The 27,867-nt window shown below is 39.8% G+C and overlaps 1 protein-coding gene and 1 pseudogene across 4 annotated transcripts in view; one reads left to right on the top strand and one right to left on the bottom strand.

Moving 5' to 3' along the window:
* SMURF2 (SMAD specific E3 ubiquitin protein ligase 2) overlaps window positions 1–27,867 on the top strand; it is a 99,071-nt gene that overhangs the window by 19,539 nt on the left and 51,665 nt on the right. The gene's annotated exons all lie outside the window — the stretch shown is intronic.
* On the bottom strand, window positions 10,096–10,570 carry LOC118671330 (annotated as a pseudogene).

The following is a 27,867-nucleotide window of genomic DNA, read 5'->3' on the forward strand; positions in this document are numbered from 1 at the left end:
TTTATTTATTACAGAGATCAGGTCTATTAAATACCTTAATCTAAAAACTTTATAATTTGATTCTAACATTGTTTCTCATTATATCTGTGTTCCCATCATACTCCTATGTTACACCACTCTGAACTCACCTTTTCTTATTCTTTTCACATTCTCTCATGTCTCCAAGGTTTGTTTTTTTAAATTAAAATATATTTTTATTGATTTCAGAGAGGAAGGGAGAGGGAGAGAAAAATCAATGATGACAAAGAATCATTGATTGACTGCCTCCTGCACACCCCACACTGGGGATCAAGCCTGCAACCCAGGCGTGTGCCCTGCCAGGAATTGAACTGTGACCTCCTGATTCACAGGCCGACGCTCAACCACTGAGCCACACCGGCCAGGCTGTCTCCAAGTTTTTGACAGTGTTATTTCCTTAGACTCTATTACCTTCCTTCCTTACTTTTCTGCCAAATCTACTCTCTTTTAGAGTCTTCCCAGACTTTTCCAGTCTGAGTTAGGTACCCTTCTCCATCAGTTAGGGTTCAAATAGGAAACAGTTAACATCCCCACAATAGGTGAAAGGGAATGTCCTGAAGGGACTACTTACAGTGAATGGCAGGGATAAGGGAATCCAACAAGGAAGTGCAGCACCCAGGAACTAGCAAAGATAGGAAGGAAGTTGCACCATCTTTGGGCCAGCATGAACAAAGGGAGCTAGTATTACGGGAACCAGAAATACCTCACTGTTGCTTCTGATTTACTGAACCCAATTAGAATCCAGAGGGCAAGGGAGCCCTGTTTATGTAGTTCATAAAGGTAAGCCTCCTAGGACACTAAGCGTTGGATAAAGGAAGGAGAATGGTTCTGGAGGAGCAAGTAAACATCCAGCACATCCTATTTATACTCCTGTAATACTTTAGCATACTTCATTGTATCGTTTGTCATATTGACTGAAAATTCATTGCTTGTATTAATGTTTCCCCATAGCACCATGAACTTCTTTAGAGCTATGAACTGTCTCTTATTTATATTTGTATAACCACAGTACTCATTAGATATTTGTTAATTAAATGAATAAAAGTATAAAAAAGATGGATGAGATGCATAATTTAAAAGGTCTGTCTTACTTAGTGGTAAAGTGTGGTCATTCTTTGTGTGTGGTGATTCTTTGTTCAGAAGAGAGTAAATCTAATAATATTTGCTTTGTTTGGCAGTTTTGATGCTTCTGCAATAACTGGCTCATTCATTTTGGTTGAAGAGAGGCCAGAGATTAATTTAGGCCATAATAGGTTACTACATTTAGAAGAATTATAATGCAGGACTCTGAGTTGATTGCTCAGTGGCTTGGTTAGTATATTTATGCCCTTTCTTTTCTATAGAAAAATCATGATGCAGGAAAAGAATCTGTAGAGTCTGTAAGATAAAAATGTTGACTTCAGGAAGAGTGTGCCTTATTACATAGCTTTTTCAAATCTCATAAATATGTGAAAGCTGGTCTCTATCTGGAAAATTCACCCCTATTGAAAACCACCCTTATTGATTGAAATTCTTTCCTCCCCCCAAGTAGTTGAATTAATTATCATATATTTGCTATAAAGGCTTATTTTTATTGCATGAAAAATTACTCCAAAACATAGAGGCCTAAGACAATACTTTTTATTATCTCTCATAGTTTCAGTGGGATATAAGTTTGGGAAGGGCTCTGCTGGATGTTTTTGGCTCAGGGTCTCTTCTGTGTTTTATTCAGATGGTGGCTAGAGCTGGAATAGCTGAGGGTTGGCTGAGCATTTCTCTCTCTTCAGGTGGTCTGTCTGCATGGGCTAGTTTATGGCAGTTACACTGCTAATTATGCCCGGCCCAGGGCACCAACATGAATTGCCCACTGAGCAAGGTGAAAGCTGCATCTCCTTTCCACCTTAGCATAGGAAGTCCTTGCCACATCTTATTGGTTACAAGCAAGTTAGTTAGTTACAAGTTCTAGAGTCAAGTGGCAAGAGGATAGACCCCATCTCTTTCTTTACAAATAGATTTTTATTGATTTCAGAGAGGGAGAGAGAGATATATAAATCTCAATGATGAGAGAATCATTGATTGGCTTCTGCATGCCCCCCACTGGGGATCAAGCCTGCAACCCGGGCATGTACCCTGATTGGGAATTGAACCGTGACCTCCTGGTTCATAGGTCAATGCTTAGCCACTGAGCCATGCTGGCAGGGTCTTTTTTTTTTGACCCCATCTCTTAATGGAAAAAGTATCAAGAATTTGCAGTCATTTAAAAATTTTATAGCCCTAGCCAGTTTGGCTCAGTGGATAGAGGGTGGCCTGTGGACTGAAGGGTCCCGGGTTCGATTCCAGTCAAAGGCACATGCCTGGGTTGCGGGCTTGATCCCCAGTAGGGGGCGTGCAGGAGGCAGCAGATCAATGATTCTCATTATTGATGTCTCTCTCTCTCTCTCTCTCTCTCTCTCTCTCTCTCTCTCTCCCTCCCTCCCTCCCTCCCTCTCCCTTCCTCTCTGAAATCAATAAAAAAAATAAAAAATAAAAATTTTATAGATGGCAGCAACAGTGGCTGCTTCTACTGCTATCTTTTGATTTTTGGGTCAGACTACATACTCTTTGGTATCCTAATCTAATAGATACCATTTCCAAGATTTTATAATTTAGTTGTTATGTTCTGTCTTTGAAGTTTCTAGGAATTTTTTTTATAGAGCACTTTAATGGCATAAAAAATTTTAACATCTTTTAGAAAAGTTATGATGGTTTATTATTAAAGTATAAAAATCCATAAATTATTTTGGTAAATAATAAAGATACTCAATGGAAACAGAAGCAGACTGGTAAAAAGAAAGAAGGCATACATTTTTATTCAAATGAAATAATTTTATTCAAATAAAATAATTCTCTGTAATTATTTTTATAATTAAAAATATTATAATTCAGGCTTAAGAATAAAATAATTGTAGTGCTTCCCCATTGGGTCTGCGTTGTTTTTCTTTAGCCCTCTACAATCCATTCTCCACAGAGCAGCTTCATTTAAAAAAAAAAATTGGCTAATTGGGTGCAGGTGGTATATGAAGCTGAAGACTTCTGTACATACCTCATACCAGGCAGCCTAGTGACTGTTCTTCCTCAACCCTCACAAAAAATTAGACTTATTTTGTGGAGGAAGTTAACCAAACTGGTTTTAGACCCAGGATATCTGGCACTGTAGAAGGTAGGAGGGTAAGGGCTCACCTGAAAATGAGGGGACTGGCAACGTCTTAAATAGTGAAACTTTCAGGACTTTCACTGCTCAGCTTCAAGAACACTAGCAGCCAATTGTGTCTTTTATCCTTTATGGAAAAAATGAGACAATTAACAGAAAACACTTATTGCCCTAACCGGTTTGGCTCAGTGCATAGAGCGTCAGCCTGCGGACTGAAGGGTCCCAGGTTGGATTCCGGTCAAGGGTATGTACCTTGGTTGCTGGCACATACCCAGTAGGGAGTGTGCAGGAGGCATCTCATCGATGTTTCTAACTCTCTATCCCTCTCCCTTTCTCTCTGTAAAAAATTAATAAAATACGTTTTTTAAAAAAGAAAACACTTACAAATACTGATATGTAAAGTCTCCTTAGCTAGATCACCCCGCCAAACACCCCACAGTGAAATTTATCAGTTGGCAGGTGGGGATCGAGAGTCCGACCACTCAGTCTTTAAACTTCATATGAACAATTAGAAATGGCCCTAAATTCTCAACAGGAGTAAGAGAGTGGAACAATGCCTTCAGAATTCTGAGGGAAGATGATTTCTGGCCTAGAACCCAACCATTTGATCAGTCAAGTGTGAAGGCAGAATAAAGGCATTCAGATCTCAAAACGTTATTTCCACTTGTTCCTTTTTAGGAAGCTACTGAAGGATATAGTATCTCCCAAAGAGAGGGAGCACACTGTCAAAGAGGAACACACAGATGATTGTATCCCTGCACACAAAGGAAAAGGCAGAGAGAGGCGAAGGGAAGTCCCGGACAATGAACCTAAAGTTTAGGGCAAGAGACTGAAATTCTATGCAACATTTTGTATATATTTTCTTGGGAGACAGTCTGCATTGGGGCTCTAGTTAAGGATGACCAAAAGCCAAACTCATGCATTGCCAGCCATGAACATTATCAACTTTTTAGTTTTTGACAATTTTGTGGGTGAGTGAAATGGTATGTTTAAAAATTTTTGAGTTTGAAAGTCTTTTATTAAAAGTTGATTACTTTCATTATCAGCTTTTTTTTCTTTTTATCTGCTTTGCCAATTACTTTATGGATATATTGCTAAAATACTCATAGAAATGCTCAAGTTTTAGAGCTGGCTGAGAAACAAGTGGTTACCTTAACCTGGGATATGTAGACCGTTCAAAAATCTGTGGATTGGCTCCTGGGACTGTGTGGAATTTATGAATCCCCTGGGTTGTATGTAAATTTGTATATGCGGACAGGTTTTCGTGTCCCCCCCCCGCCCCATGGCATAGGGTTCAATTTCAGATCACACAAGCTTAGAAAGGTTCAGGGGCTTACTCAACAGTGATGTTCTGACTCCTATTTTGATGTACATTCCCTGTTATATCATGCTGTCTTCATGGTTCTGAATTAGTATAGTTTTTGTTGCGTGATCACTTAAATTTCTTGAACATTGTATAATAAATAAGATGAATCTAAGAACCAATGAGTTTCTTTTGAGTATTATAGTACTATGTTAAAACACCTTAAAGTTAAAAAAGTGACAGCCTAAAATAGACATTTCAAATAGTCCTTAGCATTATGGAGAACAAAATTTTTACACGTTTCTGTTTGTGAAGGAAAAGAACTGTGAAGAAAAATTCCTAAAGTATTAAAGTACACATCTTTCTCACACACACATTTTATAAATATATTATAGAATTGTTGAAGAATGAGTATTTAGGGACAACTTGGGTTGTCTTATCTGCTGTGTTGAAATTTTTTCTAAAATGTAAATCTCCTTTTTTGCCCTAGTTAGTAATGTCTTCAAGGCTGTTCCATGATCTCCCACTCTTGCAGTTTGAATGTCAGTTTGAATACATGTTAGCATTGAGGCCTTAAGTAATGTAGGAAATTGGATTGAATACATGGTGCAGATACATTTTAGAAATTTTGAAAATTACTGTTAAGTACTAGAAAAGTAAAGTAAATCATTACCCCAAGATTACCTTACATTTTGGATTATATTTAAACATTTTCTTTGTTTAATAGTTTTTGGCCCAGAAATGTTCTTGAATGGGGAAATTATGGTACTTTTCCCCTCTAAGTTTAAAAATAGATTTATATTGATATGCAGTCAAGAAATTTCTTTTTTTCTCCCTCTCTATTTAAAAGTTTCCTTCCTTCCTTCCTTCCTTCCTTCCTTCCTTCCTTCCTTCCTTCCTTCCTTCCTTCCTTCCTCCCCCTCCCCCCCCCCCTCAGCTTTGCTACACAGTGAGCGAGGGAAGGATCAGAATTATCTTGGGGTAATGCTTTTTTGGCTTGAACTATGTTCTTGATATTGTGATTGATGTGAGGTGACTTAAAAAAGTTGTTATCCAGTTTCTGTGTCTTTCGTGCACGATTTAAAAAAGTTAAAGAAATAGAATAAGCTAAAATGTTTATATACATGGCAAATTTAGCTTGTACAGAGACTGTACAGTGAAAAGATTAATTTATATGTGTGCCTAGTTTCTCAACGTCCTCCCCCAGATATAATGTTACCAGTTTCACCTACTTTGCAAATTGCTAACTGCTAAAGTAGAGGATGCTTGTGGTTTTGCCCCTTCTGTTGGTAACTTATTCTTTTTCTTTTAGGAACCTCTTCTGTCTCACTCACAGTCCAAGTAATTCCACTGGTCTAAGCCCACCTCATTGACTCAAGCTGTTCTAATCTCCAGGTGTAGAGAGATGCATGAGCAAAAAAAGCACAAGCTATAAAATACCAAGTTATGTATATGGAGTAGGCGGGGCGGGGTGGTGGTGGTGGAAAAAAGGAACACCTGGTCAGATTGTACAGTGACTTGAATGATAGGCTAAGGAGCCTGGATTTTATCTAGTAGGTAGCCAGGAGTTAAACATTTCCAAACAAGGGGAAAATTTGTAATTCATTTCCCATTCCTCTCAGCCCTAATGGTCAAATCCTACTTTTTCTCCTTTGAAAACTCTCTTAACGTATCCCTTCCTTTTCCATTCTTAATCATTCCAATACCATCATTCAGTCCTTCTTACATCAGACTGAGATTGCTGCCGTAGCTAATAAATGATTTCTCAGCTTTAAAGCCCTTTGTCCTGCAGCCCATTCTGGACACCAGTATTAGATTAATCTTACTTAGAGCTTCATTTTGATCATATATTTCTCCTTCTCAGAAACCTTTAGTATCTCTCCCTGTTGTTGATAGGATAAGATCCAGACTTCTTAGCCATTCAAGGCATTCCAAAAATTAATCCAGTCAACCTTTTAAGCCTTACCTTTTCCCCTTTATTTAACCTGGATTCTAGCGAACTTGGAATTATCCTTTTACCCTCTCATGTTTCTAGCCCCATTCTATTTATTAATTTTGTCTATTTCTTTCTCCTGGGTCATCCTTTCTCTAGTCTCATCTCTACTGGTTAAAAATTATGCCTATCCCAAGAGTTCAGTTAACATTGTGCCTCCTTGTAGAGCTTCTTCAAATAATTTGGAAGCTAATTTGAGTTCTTTGCTCTGAAATCTCAGAACTCTTTGCTTGTACTTAAGGCACTTGTCACTTACTGCTTTCTATTGTTGCTTGTCTTAACAGCCTTGCTAGATTATATAACATTAGTGGCCCAGTGCATGAGTTCGTGCACATTGAAAGGAAATTAATTAGAAGAAATATTTTAATATCGCTATTCGCCCTTTCTCTATAATAGAAGTGTCAACCAAATTCACGATCGACAATGACAGATGGAAACACACACGTATGACTGGCACTAGTGAGAGCTTTATATGTATCATGCATGTGAGAATTAACTTAGCCTTTTATATATATAGAATAAACTTGCTTAATTAGACCTGCTTTCTGATTTAGCTAAACTTTTTCCAGCCCAGTGAAGCATGCAAACTTCTCTTTCAGGTAATTGTCAGCAACACAGCAGTAAATATCAACATGAAGCAGATTATTATTGTAGATCATGCAGGGAGAACAAAGGGTAAAATATTTAACTGTGGCAGCGTTTGACTATATTCTGCGCAATGAGAAAACCTGAAGTCATTTTCAAGGTCCACCATTTCTTACTTCTTTTCAGTCGGGTCAAGTTTCTAAGTTTTCTAAATCTCCGTTTTTTGGCTAATGAAGAGAAAATAGGATTCCACCAAATCTCCTATTTACCTACTCCAGGACTTCTGTGAGGGTCAAATGAGATGAGGCACGAGAAAAGGCTTCACAGACATTTGGTTAAAGTGTGGAAAGTTTGTACCTGGCTATAAAGCAAGTCGTGTTCCTGGGCTGAAGAAACTCCAAGGAGGCTAGTTGTCGCTAGGGAGAGAAAGCTGGGTGTTGCTATGTGACGTCATTACCCGGACGGACACTTAGCATATCCTCCTATCTAATAAAAGAGAAACATGGTAATTAGCGTACGACTGCTACCCTTCCCATTGGCTAATCAGGGCAATATGCAAATTAACTGCCGGCCAAGATGGCGGCCGGCAGCCAGGCAGCTTGAAACTAACATGAGGCTTGCTTGCTTTAGTGACTGAGGACTCCAATGTTCCCCGCCTGCTGCTGCCGGCCTCTGAGCTGCAACTCTAAGCAACTATGTTACAAATATAGAAGCTAAACAAAACCCCAGAAACCTGCTTTAGTCCGTAGGGCTTCAGCCAGCAGGATCGCATCATTGTTTCAAATACAGAAGGTAAACAAAGGCCAGAAACCAGCTTTTAGCAGCGGAGGCCTAAGAGCTGGAGCCAAGCCTCAAAGCTAAAGCTGGCCTAGAATAAAAATAAAAGAAAAAAAGGAGCGGTTGGGAGCTTCAGTCACCCGCCAGCCTGAAAACAGCCCTCAGCCCCTCACCCAGACTGGCCAGGCACCCCAGTGGGGACCCCCACCCTGATCCAGGACACCCTTCAGGGCAAACCAGCCGGCCCCCACCGGTGCACCAGGCCTCTATTCTATATAGTAAAAGGGTAATATGCCTCCCAGCACCAGGATCAGCGGAGCCGAGAGGACTCCTGGCACCGGGATCAGTGTGACAGGGGGCAGCGCCCAAACCCCCTGATTGCCCTGCGGCTCTGTGTGTGACAGGGGCGGGGCCACAACCTCCCTATCCGCCCTGCTCTGTTTGTGACAGGGGAAGGCGCCCCAACCTCCTGATCAGCCCTGCTCTGTGCCTGATACGGGGGAGCTCCCCAACCCCCTGATCGCCCTGCAGCTCTGTGTGTGACGGTGTGGTACCCCAACCCCCCCACCCCCACGGGCCCTGCTCTGTGTGTGATGGGGTAGAGCCATAACCTCCCCATCGGCCCTGCCTTGAGTGTGAGAGTGGCGGCGCCCCAAACCCCCTGATCGGCCCTGCTCTGTGGGTGATAGAGGGCGGCGCCCCAAACCCCCTGATCGGCCCTGCTCTGTGGGTGATAGAGGGCGGCACCCCAACCCCCACCCCACGGGCCTTGCTCTGTGTGTGATGGGGTAGAGCCATAACCTCCCCATCGGCCCTGCCCTGAGTGTGACAGAGGCGGTGCCCCAACCCCCTGATCCGCCCTGCTCTGTGTGTGACAGGGGGCGGTGCCCCAACTCCCCTATCGGCCCTACTCTGTGAGTGACAGGGGGGAGCTCCTCAACCACCTGATGGGCCCTGCTCTGTGCGTGACAGGGGGTGGCGCCGCAACCTCCCCATCGACCCTGCCTTGAGTGTGACAGGGGGCGGTGCCCCAACCCCCCAATCGGCCCTACCCTGAGGGTGGCATCGCAACCTCCCAGTCCGCCCTGCTCTGTGCATGTCAGGGGGCAGCGCCCCAACTCCCCAATTGGCCGTGCTCTGAGCCCAACCAGGGGCTGCACCTAGGGATTGGGCCTGCCCTCTGCCACCCGGGAGCAGGCCTAAGCCAGCAGGTCGTTATCTCCCGAGGGTTCCCAGACTGCGAGAGGGCACAGGCCAGGCTGAGGGACCCCCGCCTCCCCTCCGAGTGCACAAATTTTTGTGCACCGGGCCTCTAGTTAGCTTTATATATATAGATAGATAGTTATGGCGTTTATTTCCCATGCACAATGCTTTTATGTACTTGTGGTTGATAAATATTCTGTTAATTGAACTTTTCTATTTTGGACTACCTTTTGTGCACTAAATTGATGGTAGTTTTATGTCTTTTATCTTTTTATTTCAAATATATTTTTATTGATTTCAGAGAGGAAGGGAGAGGGAGAGAGAGAGAGAGAGAGAGAGAGAGAGAGAGACAGAGAGAGAGATAAAAACATCAATGATGGGAGAGAATCATTGATTGGCTGCCTTCTGCATGCCCCTTACTGGGGAATTGAGCCTGCAACCCGAGCATGTGCCCTTGACTGGAATCAAACTTGGGACCCTTTAGTCCGCAGGCCAACACTGTCCACTGAGTCAAACCAGCTATGGCAGGTTTATGATTTTTAATCATGGCTTCTCTACTAGACTATAAAATTCTTAAGGGCAGGAAATATGCCTGATGTATACTGTCAGAATCCTTCTATAATGTATACATAATATACTTTTTAAAAGCTCATTTTTAACAGATTTTTAAAAATATTTGCCAATTTGGTTGGTTAAAAATGTTATCATTAGCCCTGGCCAGGTGGTTCAGCTGGTTGGAGGGTCATCCCATGCACTGAAGGGTTTACGGTTCAATTCCTGGTCAGGGCATATATCCAAGTTGCATGAGAGAGGCAACCAGTTGATGTTTTTCTCCCTCTCTTCCCCCTGCCTCCCTCCTTCCCTTCCTCTCTCTCTAAAATAAATAAGCATATCCTCTGGTGAGGATTTTTTTAAAAAGATATTTAATTTCTTTGATTCTTAGTGTGGAAATCATGTTTTTATATTTTTATTTGTCATTTCTACCTCTGTGAAGTTCATGTTTTTATTTATTTATTTTTATTTTTTTGGCAGAATTTTATGATTTTATTAACACAAATACAATGTGTACACAATCTGCCTACCATTTTCTTCGTTGCGCAGCCTGGCATTGGGATTAGTGACTCTGATGGCCAGCTAGCCTGCTCTTTCCACAGTGGTTTTGCGGTTCTTTGAGGAGACGTTGTGAGCAATCTCAGCATAGTGAGATTTATTGCACTTCAGCAGCACTTCAAGCTACTTGACGTTATGGACCAGAACCTTCCGAAAGCCACTGGGCAACATGTGCTTTGTTTTCTTGTTGCTCCCATAACCATTGTTGGGCATCAAGATCTGGCCCTTGAATCTTCTATGCACCCTATTGTCAGTGCCTCTGGGTTTCTGCCAGTTCTGTTTAATTTTGACATATCAGTCTGACTGGTGCCAGATGAACTTCTTGGTCCTCTTTTTGACAATCTTGGGTTTCACGAGGGGTCTGAGGGCAGCCATGGTGCCAAGTAGGAGATGGCTGCCACCTCCATAGGCAGCGCCGAAGTCCCTGTATGTATATATATACATTGTTGTTGTTGCTATTATTGATACTCACCAGAGGATTGTAAATAAATACTAAGGGATTTATGGAAATGGTTATTTTAATATCTTTATTATTACTAACTAACAATAAATTTATTATAATTTACATGTTAATAATAATAAAGTTACTATTTTTACCCAGCTAATACAAACATTTCACCTGGGATGGAATGATACTTGGGTGGGTGTGGAGGAGTCAATGGGAAGGGAGTTTCTTGCCTCTATTTCTGTTTTATACACTTTGAAGTTCTTGTCCCTTTGCTCCAATTTAAGGGATCCTGATCAACTCCCAATACTTGGGATACAGAGGAACCTGTCATTAGGTATTCTTCCTTTTATTATAATAGTAAATATCAAGTACCTCTATTTGCCAACTATTAAATTCTTTACCTAAATCATTTCATTTAATTCACAAAGTAATTATTTCATAGGATTTAGGTGGGTACAAATATTAACAGCAAACACTGATCTTAGGTTAAGTAATTTGTCCAAGGGCTCAAAGCTAGTAAGTGGAGGGAGCTAGAATTTGAAAACAGATGTGTTTTTCTCTCATTTCTAAGCTCTGTGTTACACTGTCTCCTAAATTGTTTAAGATCTCTTGACAGAGAGGTCTGGAGGCTTTTGAACAGTTTTTCCCCCTAAGCAGTTCCTTTTTGTGTCAGTTTTCCCTCCAGCTAAAAAAAGAAAAGAAAAGGGAGACAGAAGCGTTTGTAACTTCCTTAGAACCAGGTTTTAGGTCAGATAGGCTGAGTGAGTGTTTTGGATTAAGAGAAGTTTGTTTTTTCTCTGCCCATGTCTCTTTTGACAGCTGACTGAATGTTAAGTCAGTTGGAGATTCATTTTGTTTAACTGGCAAATATTCCCTGGGAAGACTGATTGTTGGAGTATGTTGGGGTGTGGTGAGTTATTAACCATGTGGTGTGGATTACACAGGATACTTTGACCATTGTACCTTTAGACTTCTAAGCTAATGGAGACATTTGTGATTAATGTGCCAAAACTTAATCAAGTCAAAGCTTGCGGAGATTGAAAGTGTTGCCTATCCCCCCTTTTTAAAAAAGAGAGGCTTAGAGGAAAACTAGAATGATGGGTAGTTAACAGTCACAGTAAAGTGCAACCTCACTGGGTGGCTGTTCTCCAAACCTTATTTTTCTTTTGTAGAATGGGAAAAATATTATTAATCCAGAGAACTTAATGAGCTAATCATATAAAGTACTTGGGAAGTAGTAAATGCTCAATGAATATTAGTTATTATTGTGTCAATACTTTTTACACTCAATAAATAGGGTGTGAAATGAGTTCAGAAGTAGAATTTAGGATCTTGTGAGGGCATTGGTTAAGTGCATTTGGTGTCATGAAAGAGTAGGTCATAGGAACTTGAGTGGGTTTTCAAAGAACACCTGTCACGGTGTGTTCCACATCAAGGCAATTAATTTTCCTTCTGGGATCTGGAACTTTGCCCTATCAAGTACATTTTTCTATTTCTTTCAGAATTTAAATATTCACATGTGCTTTCCATATTAAAAAGTCCTTCAGGCCATTTTCTTTAACTCCTGCATTCTTTTTTAAAAATATGTTTTTTATTGATTTTGTGGGGGGCGGGGGGGAGAGGAGAGAGAGGAGAGAGATATCAGTGAGAGAGGAACATTGATTGGTTCTGCCTACTGCAGGCCCCCTCTCAGGACTGAGCCCGAAACTTGGGCATGTGCTCTGACCTGGAATTGAACCAGTGTCCTCTCAGCACATGGGATGACACTCAACCAATTGAGCCATACTGGCCAGGGCTTTTGTATTTATTCTTTTCAAGTTTGACTTTTAGAAAAGAGTAGTCTACTCTCATTTCTATCCACATTTCCCACCTTTCATTTAAGTGCTAATTCAGTGTTTGTTCGGTACTCTTATAAAGCTGCTTTTGGTGAGGATACTAGTTCCCTAATTGATAAAATGTGTGGAGACTTTTCTGTCTTACCTTTCTTGACCTCACCATGTACTTCATTTGACTAGTAGTTGCTTTTTAAGGTCATCCTAGAGCTAGTTAAGTGCTGTTGAAAGTAGGGCCTCAGGGGGTATTTAAAATTTTCCCCAATCATCCAAGGAAAATTCTTACCTGGATCTTTCAAGGAGCTTGTAAAGCAACTTATTCTTATCTTTATCAGTTCAGCTAATGAGAAGCAAACTCTGGGTGCTTTTATAGTTTTCTAAGGACAGTTTAAAAAAACCAATTTGGCTCAGTTTGTTTCAACTGAGGATGGACCATCATTTGTTTTCTCTCCCCTGATGATTGTCTTAGAGCCTGTAGAAATTTTTAGGTGGAACAGTATTAAGAGATAGTTCTGTCTTACTGCTTATACCAACCTGTTGCACCAGTTTGGGTGTGGTGGCAGGAACTCATTTATTGTGTTTGGGCAGATTAGCTCTCTGCTCACTTGCAGAGTAACATCTTTTGTGACATTTAATTTGATTGGGATTGTATATTTTAGAAATTCCCAGTTGACTGATAATCTCTCAAGTGAAGTGGTTTTCTACTTGATGCAGGTATGAAGTCTTTGGAAGTTTATAAAATAAATTGACAAACCAGCAAAAGCTTCTAAGATTGTTGCTGTTCAGTTAATCTGCATTAAGTTTATATTTCACTACCTAAGGGTAAAAGCAGATGATTATTCTCTCCAGTCACCTCAAGTGGCTGGTCTTTCCTTGTCATTCATTATCCCTTTTTGTAAAACCACCCTTTTCACCGAGATCAGGTAAACAGTTAATCTTCATATTACGAGAGCATTTCTGGGTTCAAACTACATATAGTTTCATGTCTCTCAGGTTGACCCTTGTTTCAAATATTAAATAGCTCTTTCCAGGTACCTTTTGTGATTTCTCAGGTCATTCTTCTAAACCTAACTAACACTTAAGCGTTATTGTCTTTATAAGTTGTCTCTACATCTTCCGGGCCTAACCCTTTATTTTCTCTATCAGTAGTCTAGGTTTCTGGATAAGTATTTTTCTTGCAGTCAATTCATCAAATTAATTTCCTGTAGACTTTAGGCCGAAATTCTTGTGTCAAGGCAGCCTTTTTGGTGAGTGTTCTAGGCTCTTTCAGTAGGAGGTTTCTGAATAGACCTACTTTGGTTCTGGATAGTTTACCTGTTTGTTATCAAGATTGCTTTTCCTGGCCTCTGTTCTCTTAGTTCTGTTTTTCTGTTTGCTTCTGTTTCCTTTTGCTATGTTTTTAAAATTCTACTAACATGCTGTTCATCTTAGCCTCTTTTCCTATTAAAAAAAAATGTTTTTATTGATTTTTTTTTTTTAAGAGAGAGAAACATCATCGATCAGCTGCCTCTTGCATGCCACCCACAGGGGATTGAATCAGCGGCCTCTTAGTTCCTGGGTCGATGCTCAGTCGCTGAGCTACACCTGCCAGGCTTAGCCTCTTTTCTTAAATTTCGCTTACCTGTCGTTCGCTCTAGCCTTTTTACTGCAGTGTTACTAAAAAGTTGTCTTCAAGATTCTGCCTTGGGACATTAGTCTCAGCCTCTAAGATTCTTTCCCAGGACATCAGTTGATTCCTTTAGAAACTTCATCTCTTTAGAAACTCGTGGTTTACCTTGGTCTGGTTTTCCTTTTAATTCCAGTGCAGTGATAATTGCTCTAATTTGCCTTATGTGTTCTTTTTTTAAAATATATTTTATTGATTTTTTACAGAGAGTAGAGGAGAGGGATAGAGAGTTAGAAACATCGATGAGAGAGAAACATCGATCAGCTACCTCCTGTACACTCCCCACTGGGGATGTGCCCGCAACCCAGGTACATGCCCTTGACCGGAATCGATCCTGGGCCCCTGAGTCCACAAGCTGATGCTCTATCCACTGAGCCAAACAGGTTAGGGCGCCTTATGTGTTCTTAAATACCCTTTACAATTTATAATGAGGTTTTGGGTGGGAATAAAACAGTACATGAAGGGAGCTATTTTCTCTCTAGATTCTACCTATAAATAAACAGCAAAACATAATGGGAAGAGTATGGATCTTGAACTGAGAAAAATTTGAATTTATAGCTTCCTATTCTACATGGTAGTTTTGAGACTCTGAGTCTCAGTTTCCTCATCAGTAAAATTATATATTCCTCATATAATTTTTGTGGGACTAAAAGGACAGTTTATATAAAAGATGATGTCTAGAAGATACTGAGCATGTGCATACCAAAGGTTTTATTCCCTCTTGAGAAATGGACCTCAGTTAACTAAGCTTTCTGTGGTAATTATTTTGCAAAATATATGTATATTAAATCATGATGTTGTACACCTTAAACTTACACAATGTTATATGTCAATAATGTCTCAATAAAACTGGTTGGGGGTAAGAGAAACAGAGACAGTCTAGCATACTGAGAGCATCAATCAGTAAAGAATTATTTATTGAGTACTTGTTAAGGGTCAGGCACTATGGTAGCAGAAGAGGTTTAAGAAGATATTATCTTTGATTTTAAGGTAGCTTACAGTGTGGTATTTTAATATGATAGAGATAAAAGTACTGTGAAGAGACTAAGAAAGGAAAAGTGAACTTGGCCAGGTTGGTAGAGGTCTGAGTAGGTGTTAAGGATCACTTTTTGCTGGGAAGTGATGGTTTTGCTCAATTTTTAAGGCTTAGTAGGATTTAACCAGGTATGTAAGTTGGAGGTTAGTGAAGAAGGCGTTCTGTATTGAAAGTGTATAGTGGATGAAGGGTGTTTGTGAGTGTGTAGGAAGATTAGGCTGGACCAAATTATAAAGTACTGTGTGTGCTAAGGTGTTTTGGCAAGCCATTGAAAGATTTTAAGCAAGTAAGTGATGTAGTCTGAGTTCTGTTTTAGAAAATTTGCTATGGAAAGTATATGGATAATAGGTAAATTTCTAGGCTTCCTTGATGACTATGTGTATTGGTGATGCTGTTAAACGAAGGAGAGAGGGAAAGATGAGTAAGAATTTAATAGTGGGGAACCCTAGAAACAGTTACTAAAGAGAAAAACAAAGGCTATTAGAGAACAAAAAATAAGCATTGCCAAGCAAGGAACCGGATCTAGCAGAGTCTAGGTAGGCTGGGGACAACTTTTTGGGAAGGAGAAATAGAGTAGCTAGAAGACCTTGAGGTTCTCTGGTTTATATAATTCTCTGGTTTATATTAGGATAGCAAAGTCCCTGAGTGTTTTTGATAGGCTGGTGACATATGGATTTGTTGGTCAGACAAGGAGTGTATCAGCCAGAAGTGGTCTGTGTATATGTTTTGAGTATATACATATGTACCTGTCTTGCGATTATGGTGTGTAGGTAGCTGCCAAGGCACAGGCTAATCTGAAAACATGTTTGAAGTGTATCAGGAATTAAACATAGTTAAGCTCATTTCCACTAAACTAAGAGAAAACAACATCACTTTATATTTAAATTAAATCACCAGAAAAATATTATAGCAGTCCTTTTTAATCAGTTAACTGCCACGATATTTTGAATTTAATTAAAAAAGGTCCGCTGCTTGCGTCTATAGATGCTTATGGCATACAGATGGTTAAAAAAAAGAACATATAATTCTGTTGTGTTCCAAAATCTTGTGCAGCATCTGTCAGTATATGTAGTTACGAACTTGAGCTGCAGTTTTGGGGCAAGTTGTGTGTTTCTTGGAGTCATCTGCTTCCGAGTCCTTTTAATTAGGCTCAGTTTAAGATCACTCAGGGGCATGGAAATCTGGTGGTCTGGATTGGTAGCTTGTTTTTACTGTGACACATAAACCTATGTGTCAGCACTTTGAAGCTTGACTGTTGTAGCTGTTGACAGGGGGACCTGAAAATGATCCCTTTAGGTGAGATCCTTTCTAGAGAAGAAAGGTGTAACTTACACTTGCTCAGTATAAGACTGAGTAAATCAGGTTAGTCTCTGACATTACTTAGTTAGGTTTTCATGTAAGAGTACAGAGTAAGTTTTTAGTGGAATTGATCCCGTTTGCATTGGGCACATTATAATGATTTCATAGGTAGAAATCATTCCCTCAGCTCTGAGGGAACAACTACATGGCCATTAGTGCAAGTGGCAAAACTTCAGGCTGGGAAACATGAAAGGTTTCTGAAACTTTGAGGATGATATGAACTGTGGAATTTCTGTGTTAAGAGAGGATATTACCCAGTTTGTGGTTAATTAACTCCTCCAGTGAAACAAACTTCTTGGTCATTTGACAGGAAAGTAGGGACTCCCCAAGTTTCATTAAGCAGTGAACCTGCTTCAGTGGCTGCATGTTTAATGGTAACAGTGTATCCTGCACAGGAAATGCCCTTATTTATTTATTTTTGGTTATTTTAAAGATAAGTCATTCCACAGACAATATTAAATCAGAGGTGACAATAGGAGGTAGTTTTAGGATTAGAGCTGGGCATATTAATTTTTGAGTTATTGCTAAATAATCATGTAGTTCCTGTTCATCTAAAGAGGGAGTACTGTTGCAAAATTAAGTTTTGAATAAAGAGTTGAAGAGTGATATGCAAAGGGAACAGAAAAGGATTTAATAAAAAAGGATTTCAGTTGACAAATTATTGAATGTTGCTTAGAAGTAATAAGAATTGCATAGCATGTGGGATCCATAGAGTGAGTAGAAAAGTGCCACCAAATGCAAGCAGGGAGGGTATGTCTTAGCAAGATATGCAGTAGGCTTCTGGTGTGAACACTGCTGTTCGATTTCTTATGGAAGAAATGGAGGATCAGGAGGGGTTTGGTTAAGAGCTACAGGAATTCTAAGCATCACAATTCTTTTGATTGCCCTGAAAACTCGAATGAGTCTGTAGTTTTTTCCATTAATTTTTTAAAAAATATGTTTTATTGATTTTTTACAGAGAGGAAGGGAGAGAGATAGAGAGTTAGAAACATCGATGAGAGAGAGAAACATCGATCAGCTGCCTCCTGCACATCTCCCACTGGGGATGTGCCTGCAACCCAGGTACATGCCCTTGACCGGAATCGAACCTGGGACCCTTCAGTCTGCAGGCCGACGCTCTATCCACTGAGCCAAACCGGTTTTGGCTCCATTAATTTTCTAAAGGAGCAATAGGGGAGTATTACAAAAGACTTATTACAATAAGCCTTTCTTCTAATAAAGACTCAATGTGAAATTTATTCCTGATAATCATTTAAGGTTTAAATGAATATTGGAGCAACCAAGCAGGGCTTTGTAAGGATCAATTTGAAGTCTTAGTAGGGTCAGCACCATATATTCTGTCATAAGATCTTTAGTCCAGAGTACAGGTATTGGATGCAACATTGGGTTGGGAAAGGCCAGTATGCACAAGAAAACAAGGGCTTCTAGGGCTGCTATAATTTTGTTTTGTGCTCATTTTTCCTTTGGAATCTGTAAATATATGCCTCTGTAAAGCATTTAACTTGACAGTGCTATCTACAGACAAGCCTTAACCTAGTAAGTTAGCCAGAGTAAAGGTCACACTATACAAATGTGTCTTCCTTTTGGTCAGTAGTGAGTAGCTTTCTTTTTCCTTATAGAAATTATCTCTAAAAAATAAGCTGTCACAAATTATTTAGTGAATATTTTAATTAAATTGTAGATACAAAGTTTAATAGAACCATCTTATTATAATCTTGGCTTATTTTTGCATGTAATTGGCTAGAGTGTGGAAACATGCCTTCAAATTGTAATCAAACCCTATACACATAAGACAGTATATGTTTAGCTTATGCTTTTTTCTTTCTACATATTTACAGATTTATAAAAAGATATTGATAGGTTTCAGGTGCTTTATTTTACATGGATACTCACTGGGTGTTTGAGGGGGCATTATGTATAAATAGGTATCAGTGAATTTCTGGCACTTTCATTGTCAGTGATTTTTCTTCTGCCAATGTTGATAAGAATTTGGCATTGTGCCTTTCATTTAAACTACACATAGCAAGTTAAAATGATCATTTGAATAGAGCTTGGGCAGAATGATGTAAATGGCAATATGCCATTATAGAAAAAAATCTAGGAAATGTGATGCTTAGTCCTTTGCACTGGAAATTTTCCTGGGGAATACTTAACACACGTTTGGCTTGCAGTGGAATAAGAGGGAGGAGCAGTGGAAAAAGGAAGCCTTTTGTTTACTGTAAAACAATGCAGTGAATTAGACATAGCGATGTTAGAACAGGAGTCTAAGTATGATAAATCTAGGCAGATTCCATTGGAATGGCAAGTTATGTTGTGACTCAATCCTGAGCCCTGCTATAGAGCTTCAGAATGTCTGAGACTGGTATCTATAGTAGTTACTGAATTGTGTACTCTGTGCATGGTGTTTTAGGCTCTGGGGATGCAATGGAGATAAAAATTAAGTTCTTGACCTCATGGAGTTTAATGTTGTAGTTGAGGAAGACCTTAGGAACTGAAGGGTTAATATTGGCTTAACTGTTTGTTTGAAAAATGTGGGTCTTTATGAATGTTTAAATTTGGTAATTCCTCGGCCCTCTTGGAGAAATGACTGTTTCCTGGACTGGGCCAGGGAACATACGAGATAAGCTGATAGCTTTTTCTAGAGTCAGAAAGTATGGAAGTGTGCGTCTTTCTCCCCAGTGATGTGGGTATGTCAAAGAAACACAGGAACCAATGGTAATAGCTCCCAATACCAAAGTTAAAATAATTTGAGCAATAAAATAAAGTAGAATTGGATTATAACCCAAAGTATAAAATAAATATTTATGAATCTATACTGATATAAATAAGTGATTGAAAAAAAGTAGATAAATGGAAGAGGGTAAACAAATTTCCAATGCAGAATTACAAATAATTTATGTAGCCATTCCATTGTTAAGGAGGGGGAGAATAACTCCCTGGTTCTTAATATGGGCTGCCCCTGGTGACTTCCATCCAAAGAGTACAGTATGTAAAGGAGGATAAAAGGATAACTTTACAGTGGAGAGACCTTAAAAACACAACTTGAGTCAGGTCAAAGTTAATATCAACAGTGGTAAGTCATGTTGATAGTATATACCCTTGATAGGATATTGTGAAAACGATACTGTTACCTTTTGTGGTTTTTCCTCTAACCTATGAACCCAGAATAACCATGAAAAATCAGACAAATTTAATTGAGGGGCATTCTACAAAACGACCATTGTTCTTAAAAACTGTCAAGGTCATTAATAACAAGTCTGAGAAACAATAAAAAAATCTGAGAAACTGTCATAGCCAAGGGGAGTCTAAGGAGACATGATGACTAAATGTAATATGGTGTCCTCATTGGGATCTTTAAACAGATAAAAGATGTGACAACTCAGGACATTTGAATAAAATATGAACTTCAGTTAATAGGTATCAATATTAGTTCATTAAAGTGTGACAAGTGTAAAATATTAATAGGATAAATGGGTGTGCGTATATGAAAACACTGTACTATCTTTGTAACTTTTCTGTAAATCTAAAATTATTCTAAAAGAAAAAATTTATTAAATTTAGTAATTCCCTATTAACACAGGAAATACTTCAAAATTATGAAGTTATAGCCTGGCTCAGTGGTTGAATGTTGACCCATGAACCAAGAGGTTGCTGGTTCGATTCCCAGTCAGGGCACATACCCAGGTTGCAGGCTCAATCCTTAGGGGGGCGGGGGTGGTGGTGGTAGTGGTGGTGGTGGTGGTGGTGCAGGAGGCAGTCGATCAATGATTCTCTCTCATCATTGATGTTTTTATATCTCTCTCTCCCTCTCTCTTCCTCTTTCTGAAATCAATAAAAACATATTTTTAAAAAGTATGAAGTTAAGTTTTTTTTGAATATATATTTTAAACAACAACAAAAATGGCTCACTTATATCAAATGTATGAAGATTTTAGTCAAAAAGTTTCCCAGTAAGTGTAGTTTTTAACTGAATAAAACTGAAACAAGATTAGGATATACAAAAAAGCTTTTTTTAAGTTAAGTGCAAATTTATTAACTTTCTCAACACAAAAACAATGCTCTACTTTGATATAATAAATGCAGATAAAGTTTATTCTAGCCAGCCACAACTGTAAATGGTTACCTTATAGAGATCAGAGGTAGCTTTAAAAGAAAGCTTCTCTTAGGAACATAATAATCACGTTCTGGTGTAAATTCACGTTAAAAAATAAGGTTCAGCTAAAGCCAAGCAAGACATTCAGCACGAAATAAATGCAAAGCAAGTAGTCTAGGTGCCTGTCATATAGCAGGCACACTGTGGAAGCTATTACTGCACTATCTGAAAGCATTTCAGCTATATGTCTTATAATTCTGTAACTTCATTTCTCCAACTTGAGGATGAAAACACGTAAAAGTACTTTCATTCACTATGACTTAAGAATCTCCTATGCTAATTGTAGACTGAACACTATCCTGGCTAGTGCTATTGGAGACTCAGCCACTCACCACCTTCTCTTTACTGGTCACCTTCATTCAAACAGACCCACTTCCTTATTGATGACTAGAGACCCGATGCACGAATTCGTGCATGGGTGGGGTCCCTCAGGGTGGCCTATAGAGATCGGGCCCCAGCTTGTGCCCCCAACCTCGCAGCCCCGCAGTCCCGCCTGGCACCCGGCCTTGGTCTGGCGCCGCTCCCTCACCTGCTCCACCATCCCGTCTGCGGGGCAATCGATTGGGGCCACTCCCCCCACCCCATCTCCCTCAGTGCCTGGGAGCTGGGCAGTGGCCTCGCCCCCTGCCGCCGCCGTCTCTGGGACTATTGACAGGGCGATCAGACCCTCGGTTGCACCCGCCTTGGCCTGGTGCTTCCTGCTCACCTGCTCCACCATCCCACCACAGTCCAGCTCTCATCAGGGCCGTATCAGGGGCCGGCAGCACCTCCACTGCTGCCCACTGCCAGCACTGCGTCGCTGATGCCCACCGTGGCCTGCCCCCGCCCCCTAGTGGTCAGCACATGTCATAGCAAGTGGTTGAACTCGGTCTTCTGGTCAAACGACCGCCTGAGGGGACAGTTTGCTTATTGGGCTTTTACTATATAGGATGACTGCTCAATAGATTTGATACAGTATATCTAAATTTAGCGACACAATAATTTACTTTCTTCGTGGGAACACCAAGAGAAAGAAACCTTATATGATTCAAGTAAATAGTTGCAGTGAAGCCACAACACTATTCTATATGTAGGGAGGAAATTGCATCACTTTCTGGCCATTCCTAAGTTTTTCTCCTTTGCCTTCTTTTTCTATAGACACTCATAAAAGACACCATAGTTTAGTGTTAAGCTATAAGACTATATAAAGTTAGCCGAAACCGGTTTGGCTCAGTGGATAGAGTGTCGGCCTGCGGACTGAAAGGTCCCAGGTTCGATTCTGGTCAAGGGCATGTACCTGGGATACGGGCACATCCCCAGTGGGAGATGTGCAGGAGGCAGCTGATCGATGCTTCTTTCTCATCGATATTTCTAACTCTCTATCTCTCTCCCTTCCTCTCTGTAAAAAATCAATAAAATATATTATAAAAAAAAAGACTATATAAAGTTAAACACTTAGAGTCAGATGCCTGGGTTTTACTGTCACTTATTAACTTGTGACCAACTACTTAATAGCTCTTTATCTCAGATATCTGTAAAAATGAAGATACTATGAGACAGATACCAAATAGTGCCGATTTAAAGATTAAATAAATTGAAATATAAAACACTTAGAATATTACCTGATATACAACAAGTGCTCAATAAATATCAGCTATTGTTATTCCTCTATTCTAAAATTTAAAATAAAATTAATCCACTAGGTTGCAAGAATCTTAAAGAGCAAGAAAGGGATCTTCTCACAACCTGGCGAGAAGCCTGTTTTCGTTTGGGCTGCCATAACACAAAGGTGGCTTAACATTTATCTCCCACAGTTCTGGAGTCTCAGAAGACCAAGATCAAGGTGTCAGCAGATTCAATGCCTGGTGAAGGCCCTCTTCCTATTCTGTAGACAGCCGCCTTCTTGCTATATCCTCATGTGGCCAAGAAAATGGTGACCTCTCTTAAGTCTCTTCTTATAAGGGCACAAATCCAAATTTAAGAACTTCACCCTCTGGACCTAATTACCTCCCAAAGCCCCACCCTCAAATGTCATCACATTGAGGATTGGGGCTTCAACATATGAAATTCGGGGACACAAACATTCAATCAATAACAAAGTTTATGCATCTCGTGAGCTTTCAGTAAACATGAATAAGTACGTCTAAATCTGTATGTCTCAAAAAAACACAAAACTCTGTATGTCTAGCCTCACTCCTCTCTCAAGCTCAGAGCCCACATTTCAAATCGACTACCACACACCCACTTTGAAATCTCACCAGCACTTCAACTTATATTTATTCAAAGTTGAATTAATCAGCTTCCCTAGTGAACCAGCTCTTCTTTCTTTCGACTTCTCTGGTTCTGTGAACTGCACCACATGCTTCCCATTATCCAGAAAGCAAATGTCTTCCTTATCTCTCCCTCTCCCTGACCACCCCACATCTAAAGCATTTGCCAGATTACATCAAGTATCACATATCTCTCTGCCTATTTCCATTTCCAGTATTCACATTTAAATAATATATCTATTTTATAATGTGCCAAAAGACCTCCACACACAGTTTCTTGCTTGATCCTTAAAAGTTTGTGAGTTATGTTTAATATCCACAGAAAAGGAAATTACAGCTAAGAGTTGTGGCTTGCCCTAACCTGTCACCTAGTAAAAGGAGCATTCTGAATCCAGGCTCCATCCTCTTTTTCTATAGATTCCTCATACAAAAGGCTATCAGTGATCCTAGCCGTCTCTCTCATAAACCTCTAGAGTGAAAATCTGAACCTCTTTGTTCCCACTAATAAGCCCAGGACTTTTCTGCCTTTGCCTTTATTCAAAATATTCCCCTCATCTCAAGTGCTATTATTCTAACCACTGACCCTCAAAATCTTGTCCATTTATTATTTTTTTGGTTTTGTTTATTAATCCTCACCTGAGGATATTTTTCCATTGATTTTTAGAGAGAGTAGAAGGAAGGGGGAGACACAGAGAGAAACAAGAATGTGAGAGAGACACATCAATTGGTTGCCTCCTGCATGAGGCCTGGCCAGGGCTGGGGATGGAGCCTGCAACTGAGGTATGTGCCCTTGACCTGAATCAAACCCCAAGACCCCTCAGTCCACAGGCCCACCCTCTATCCACTGAGCCAAACTGGCTAAGGCTAGAAAGGTCATTTTTAATTAGTTAACTTGAGAACCAGTTTTTCCTTTGGTGAAATATTTAAATGCTGATATTGCTTGTTGTTTTAGTAAGAATATTTACCTCATTGTGGTAGAACCTATGTCTTTTAATACATCATCTTATACACTAATTAAATTACCTGCCAGATACTAAGTACAGTAAGTTAAACTTAGAGGTCCAGTTTGTTTTGCAGCATGAATTGCCTAAAATTCCTTGATTAGATGGCATTGTAGCAAGATATTTAGCTAAAAGTAGGTCTAATATGGTTATAGAGGGTAAACTATTATATCTATTGAAAGAGGAAAATTCTTATGTGTTTTTTAAAAATAATTTATTAGAGTTTATTTGAGCCAAACAGAGGGTATATCTGGAAGCAAGATCTCAACAGACTGAGAACAGTGCTTCCCAGAATGACAGTTTGCAGTTTCTTTTCTGCATTTGGAATTAAGGAGGGAAGATTACATGAAGGTGGGAGAAAACTCTTATGTTTTAGAGAAGGCTCTTCTGCAATCTAGGTTTTTATTAACCATTTTTTGAAACTGTATCACCAATAATTCCTTTAAGTTGCTTTGAAAAGGAAGAGCTGACTTTAGGGACTGTTTCATTTTATATATGATGGTTAAGAGTTTGGGTTCTGTAATTAAATTAATTTGACTTGGAATGTAAACTCTAGAACTCAGTGTAATCTTTGGCAAGTCTTTTATGCCTGAACTTTAGTTTCTTTATTTCTAAAATGTAGGTGATACAAACAAAATGTAGGTGATATAAATAAAATGTAGGTAATACTATTGACTTCACAGAGTGGTTGATATATACTTGCACATATATTCAGTAAATGTTATACAATCTTTTTATATTCCCTACTAAAATTACATTGTATTAAATGTACTATTTGTAAATTGACTTTTAACCTTTTTAAAAATGCTTTTATTGATTTCAGAGAGAGGAAGGGAGAGGGAGAGAGAAATAGAAACATCAATGATGAGAGAGAATCATTGATGTGCTGCCTTCTGCATGCCCTATACTGGGGATCCAGCCCCCAACCTGTGCATGTGCCCTGACCAGGAATCAAACCTCCTGGTTCATGGTCAATGCTCAACCACCAAACCACACCGGCCAGGGTTGGACTTTTATTCTTTTTTTTAATTTTTTTTATTTTTTATTGCTTAAAGTATTACAAAGGGTATTACATATGTGTCCTTCCCCCCCCCCCCCCCCCCCCGCCCTTGACAATCCCCTGGCCTCCCCTACCCCTCAGTGTCTTATGTCCATTGGTTATGCTTATGTGCATGTATACCAGTCCTTCGGTTGATCTCTTACCCCCCTCCCTCCTGCCCCCCAACCCTGCCCGGCCTTCCCGCTGCAGTTTGACAATCTGTTTGAGGCAGCTCTGCCTCTGTATCTATTATTGTTCAAAAGTTTATAATGGGCCGAAACCGGTTTGGCTCAGTGGATAGAGCGTCAGCCTGCGGACTGAAGGGTCCCAGGTTCAATTCCGGTCAAGGGCATGTGCCTGGGTTGCGGGCACATCCCCGGTGGGAGATGTTCAGGAGGCAGCTGATCGATGTTTCTCTCTCATCGATGTTTCTGGCTCTCTGTCTCTCTCCCTTCCTTTCTCTAAAAAATCAATAAAATATATTAAAAAAAAAAGTTTATAATGGTCTCTATTATCCATGAATGAGTGAGATCATGTGGTATTTTTCCTTCATTGACTGGCTTATTTCACTTAGCATAATGCTCTCCAGTTCCATCCATGCTGTTGCAAATGGTAAGAGTTCCTTCTTTTTTACAGCAGCATAGTATTCCATCGTGTAGATGTACCACAGTTTTCTAATCCATTCATCTACTGATGGGCACTTAGGCTGTTTCCAGATCTTAGCTATGGTGAATTGTGCTGCTATGAACATATGGTGCATATATCCTTTCTGATTGGTGTTTCTGGTTTCTTGGGATATATTCCTAGAAGTGGGATCACGGGGTCAAATGGGAGTTCCATTTTTAGTTTTTTGAGGAAACTCCATGTGGAGAAAAAGGAACACTCGTGCACTGCTGGTGGGAATGCAGACTGGTGCAGCCACTATGGAAGACTTTTATTCTTAATAGCATGTTAAGAAAATATTTTGTCAGTAAACATATTTACATAATTTTAATGGCTCTGTAATATTTCAAGATGCTGCTTGTTATCCTTATCCGTTTGATTATTATTGGGCAAATAGGGTTGTATCTGATATTTTTGCTCATTGCAACATCTATAATAATAAAAGGGTAATATGCTAATTAGACCAGACATCTTCCGGACATCATTCTTGACAAAGCCCGGCTGGAGGGAAGCCAGCCCGGGTCCTGAGTGTCTGTGGGCAGCCTGAGGGAAGCCAGCCCGGGTCCTGGGTGCCTGCTTGTGGGTGGCCGGAGGAGGGAAGCAGCCCGGGTCTTGGGTGCTTGCCAGTGGCCGGAGGAGGGAAGCCCAGGTCCCGGGTGCTGGAGGGAAGCTGGTGCCGGCAGCTGCGGGAGGGCCTACTCTTGCACGAATTTTCGTGCATGGGGCCTCTAGTTTTATAATAATCCTCTTGAATGTGGCTCTTTGTGCAGTGCTCCTGTTTCAAGCAACAGTAACTACTAAAACACATACCTATAAAAATTATACTGTGAGGCAGAGCTGCCTCAAACAGATTGTCAAACTGCAGCAGGAAGGCCGGGGAGGGTTGCGGGGCAGGAGGTAGGGGGGTAAGAGATCAACTAAAGGACTTGTATGCATGCATAGAAGCATAACCAGTGGACATAAGACATTGGGGGATAGGGGAGGCTAGGGGACTGTCTAGGGCGGGGGGATAAAATGGACACATATGTAATACCCTTTGTAATACTTTAAGCAATAAAAAAAAAAAAATAAAAAAAAAATAAAAATAAAAAAATAAAAAAAATAAAAAAAAAAAATTATACTGTGTACAATTTTCTGTAGAACTTATTTCATTTTCACTTCACATTTAAGAGCTGAGGTAGAGGTTGTTTCTTGGAGCAGAAAAATCTAAATTGCTGTTATGTGCCAGCAATCAGGAAGGGTGCATATTAGTAGACATTTTTAAAACACTAGCCCATCTTGTTGGAATTTGCATAGGAATGTTATCCTGAACTTCAGTTTTATTTTACAATGATAATATAATTTCAAAGAAAGCCCAGAGAATTCTACTCTGTTCAAAAATAGTCTGTACAACTTTTGAGTTGCAAGAACAGTATTATAAAATCTGTTTTTGTACAGTGAAGGAAGACGGGATGTCTGAGTGTTTCTTTTTCCTCTCTCTCAAGCAGTCTCATTCCAATCAGCAGTGTAATTGGAATGCAACTCCAATCTGGAGGAGGAAGGGGAATTTTTGGCAAGAAGACATTGAGCAGTTGGGAGTTTTATTCAGATGAAGCATAGACAGCCATTCATTATGAGTACAACTCAGTAAGAACAGCAATAGCATTCTATTTCTACAGCTGGGATTTATACTCTGATATTATTACATAGTGTTTTGCATGTAGTAACTCTTTTTCATCCAGAAAAGAATTATTGACTTAAGTGAAATGGTAATATTTATTACATCTGCACTTCTGCAAATGATTTCCTCCAGTTACTGCCTCAAATAAAAGTTACTAAAAGGGGATCTTTGCAAAATTTGAGAACATTTCTTGAGAAAACAACAACAACAAAGGCATTTATAGCATATTTGAATTATACTTGACTTACAGGCTCTGAGGGCAAAGGACTACATCTTATTTATCTGTGTATCTGCAGAATGTATCATAGCACTTGGCTCAAAGTGGGTGCTCAGGAATTGTTGAATGAAAGAATGAATGCCAGCGGTTCTCAACCTGTGGGTCGCGACCATCGGAAAACACATATAGCATATCAGATATTTACATTAAAATTCATAACAGTAACAAAATTACAGTTATGAAGTAGCAACGAAAATAATTTTATGGTTGGGGGTCACCACAACATGAGGAACTGTATTAAAGGGTCGCGGCATTAGGAAGGTTGAGAACCACTGATAGGCAATGCTCCCTTCTCATTAAGCATCTCACGATGGTCACATCAGCAT

The sequence above is a fragment of the Myotis myotis genome, unplaced genomic scaffold (assembly GCF_014108235.1).
Source record: "Myotis myotis isolate mMyoMyo1 unplaced genomic scaffold, mMyoMyo1.p scaffold_m19_p_17, whole genome shotgun sequence".
Lineage (NCBI taxonomy): Eukaryota > Metazoa > Chordata > Mammalia > Chiroptera > Vespertilionidae > Myotis > Myotis myotis.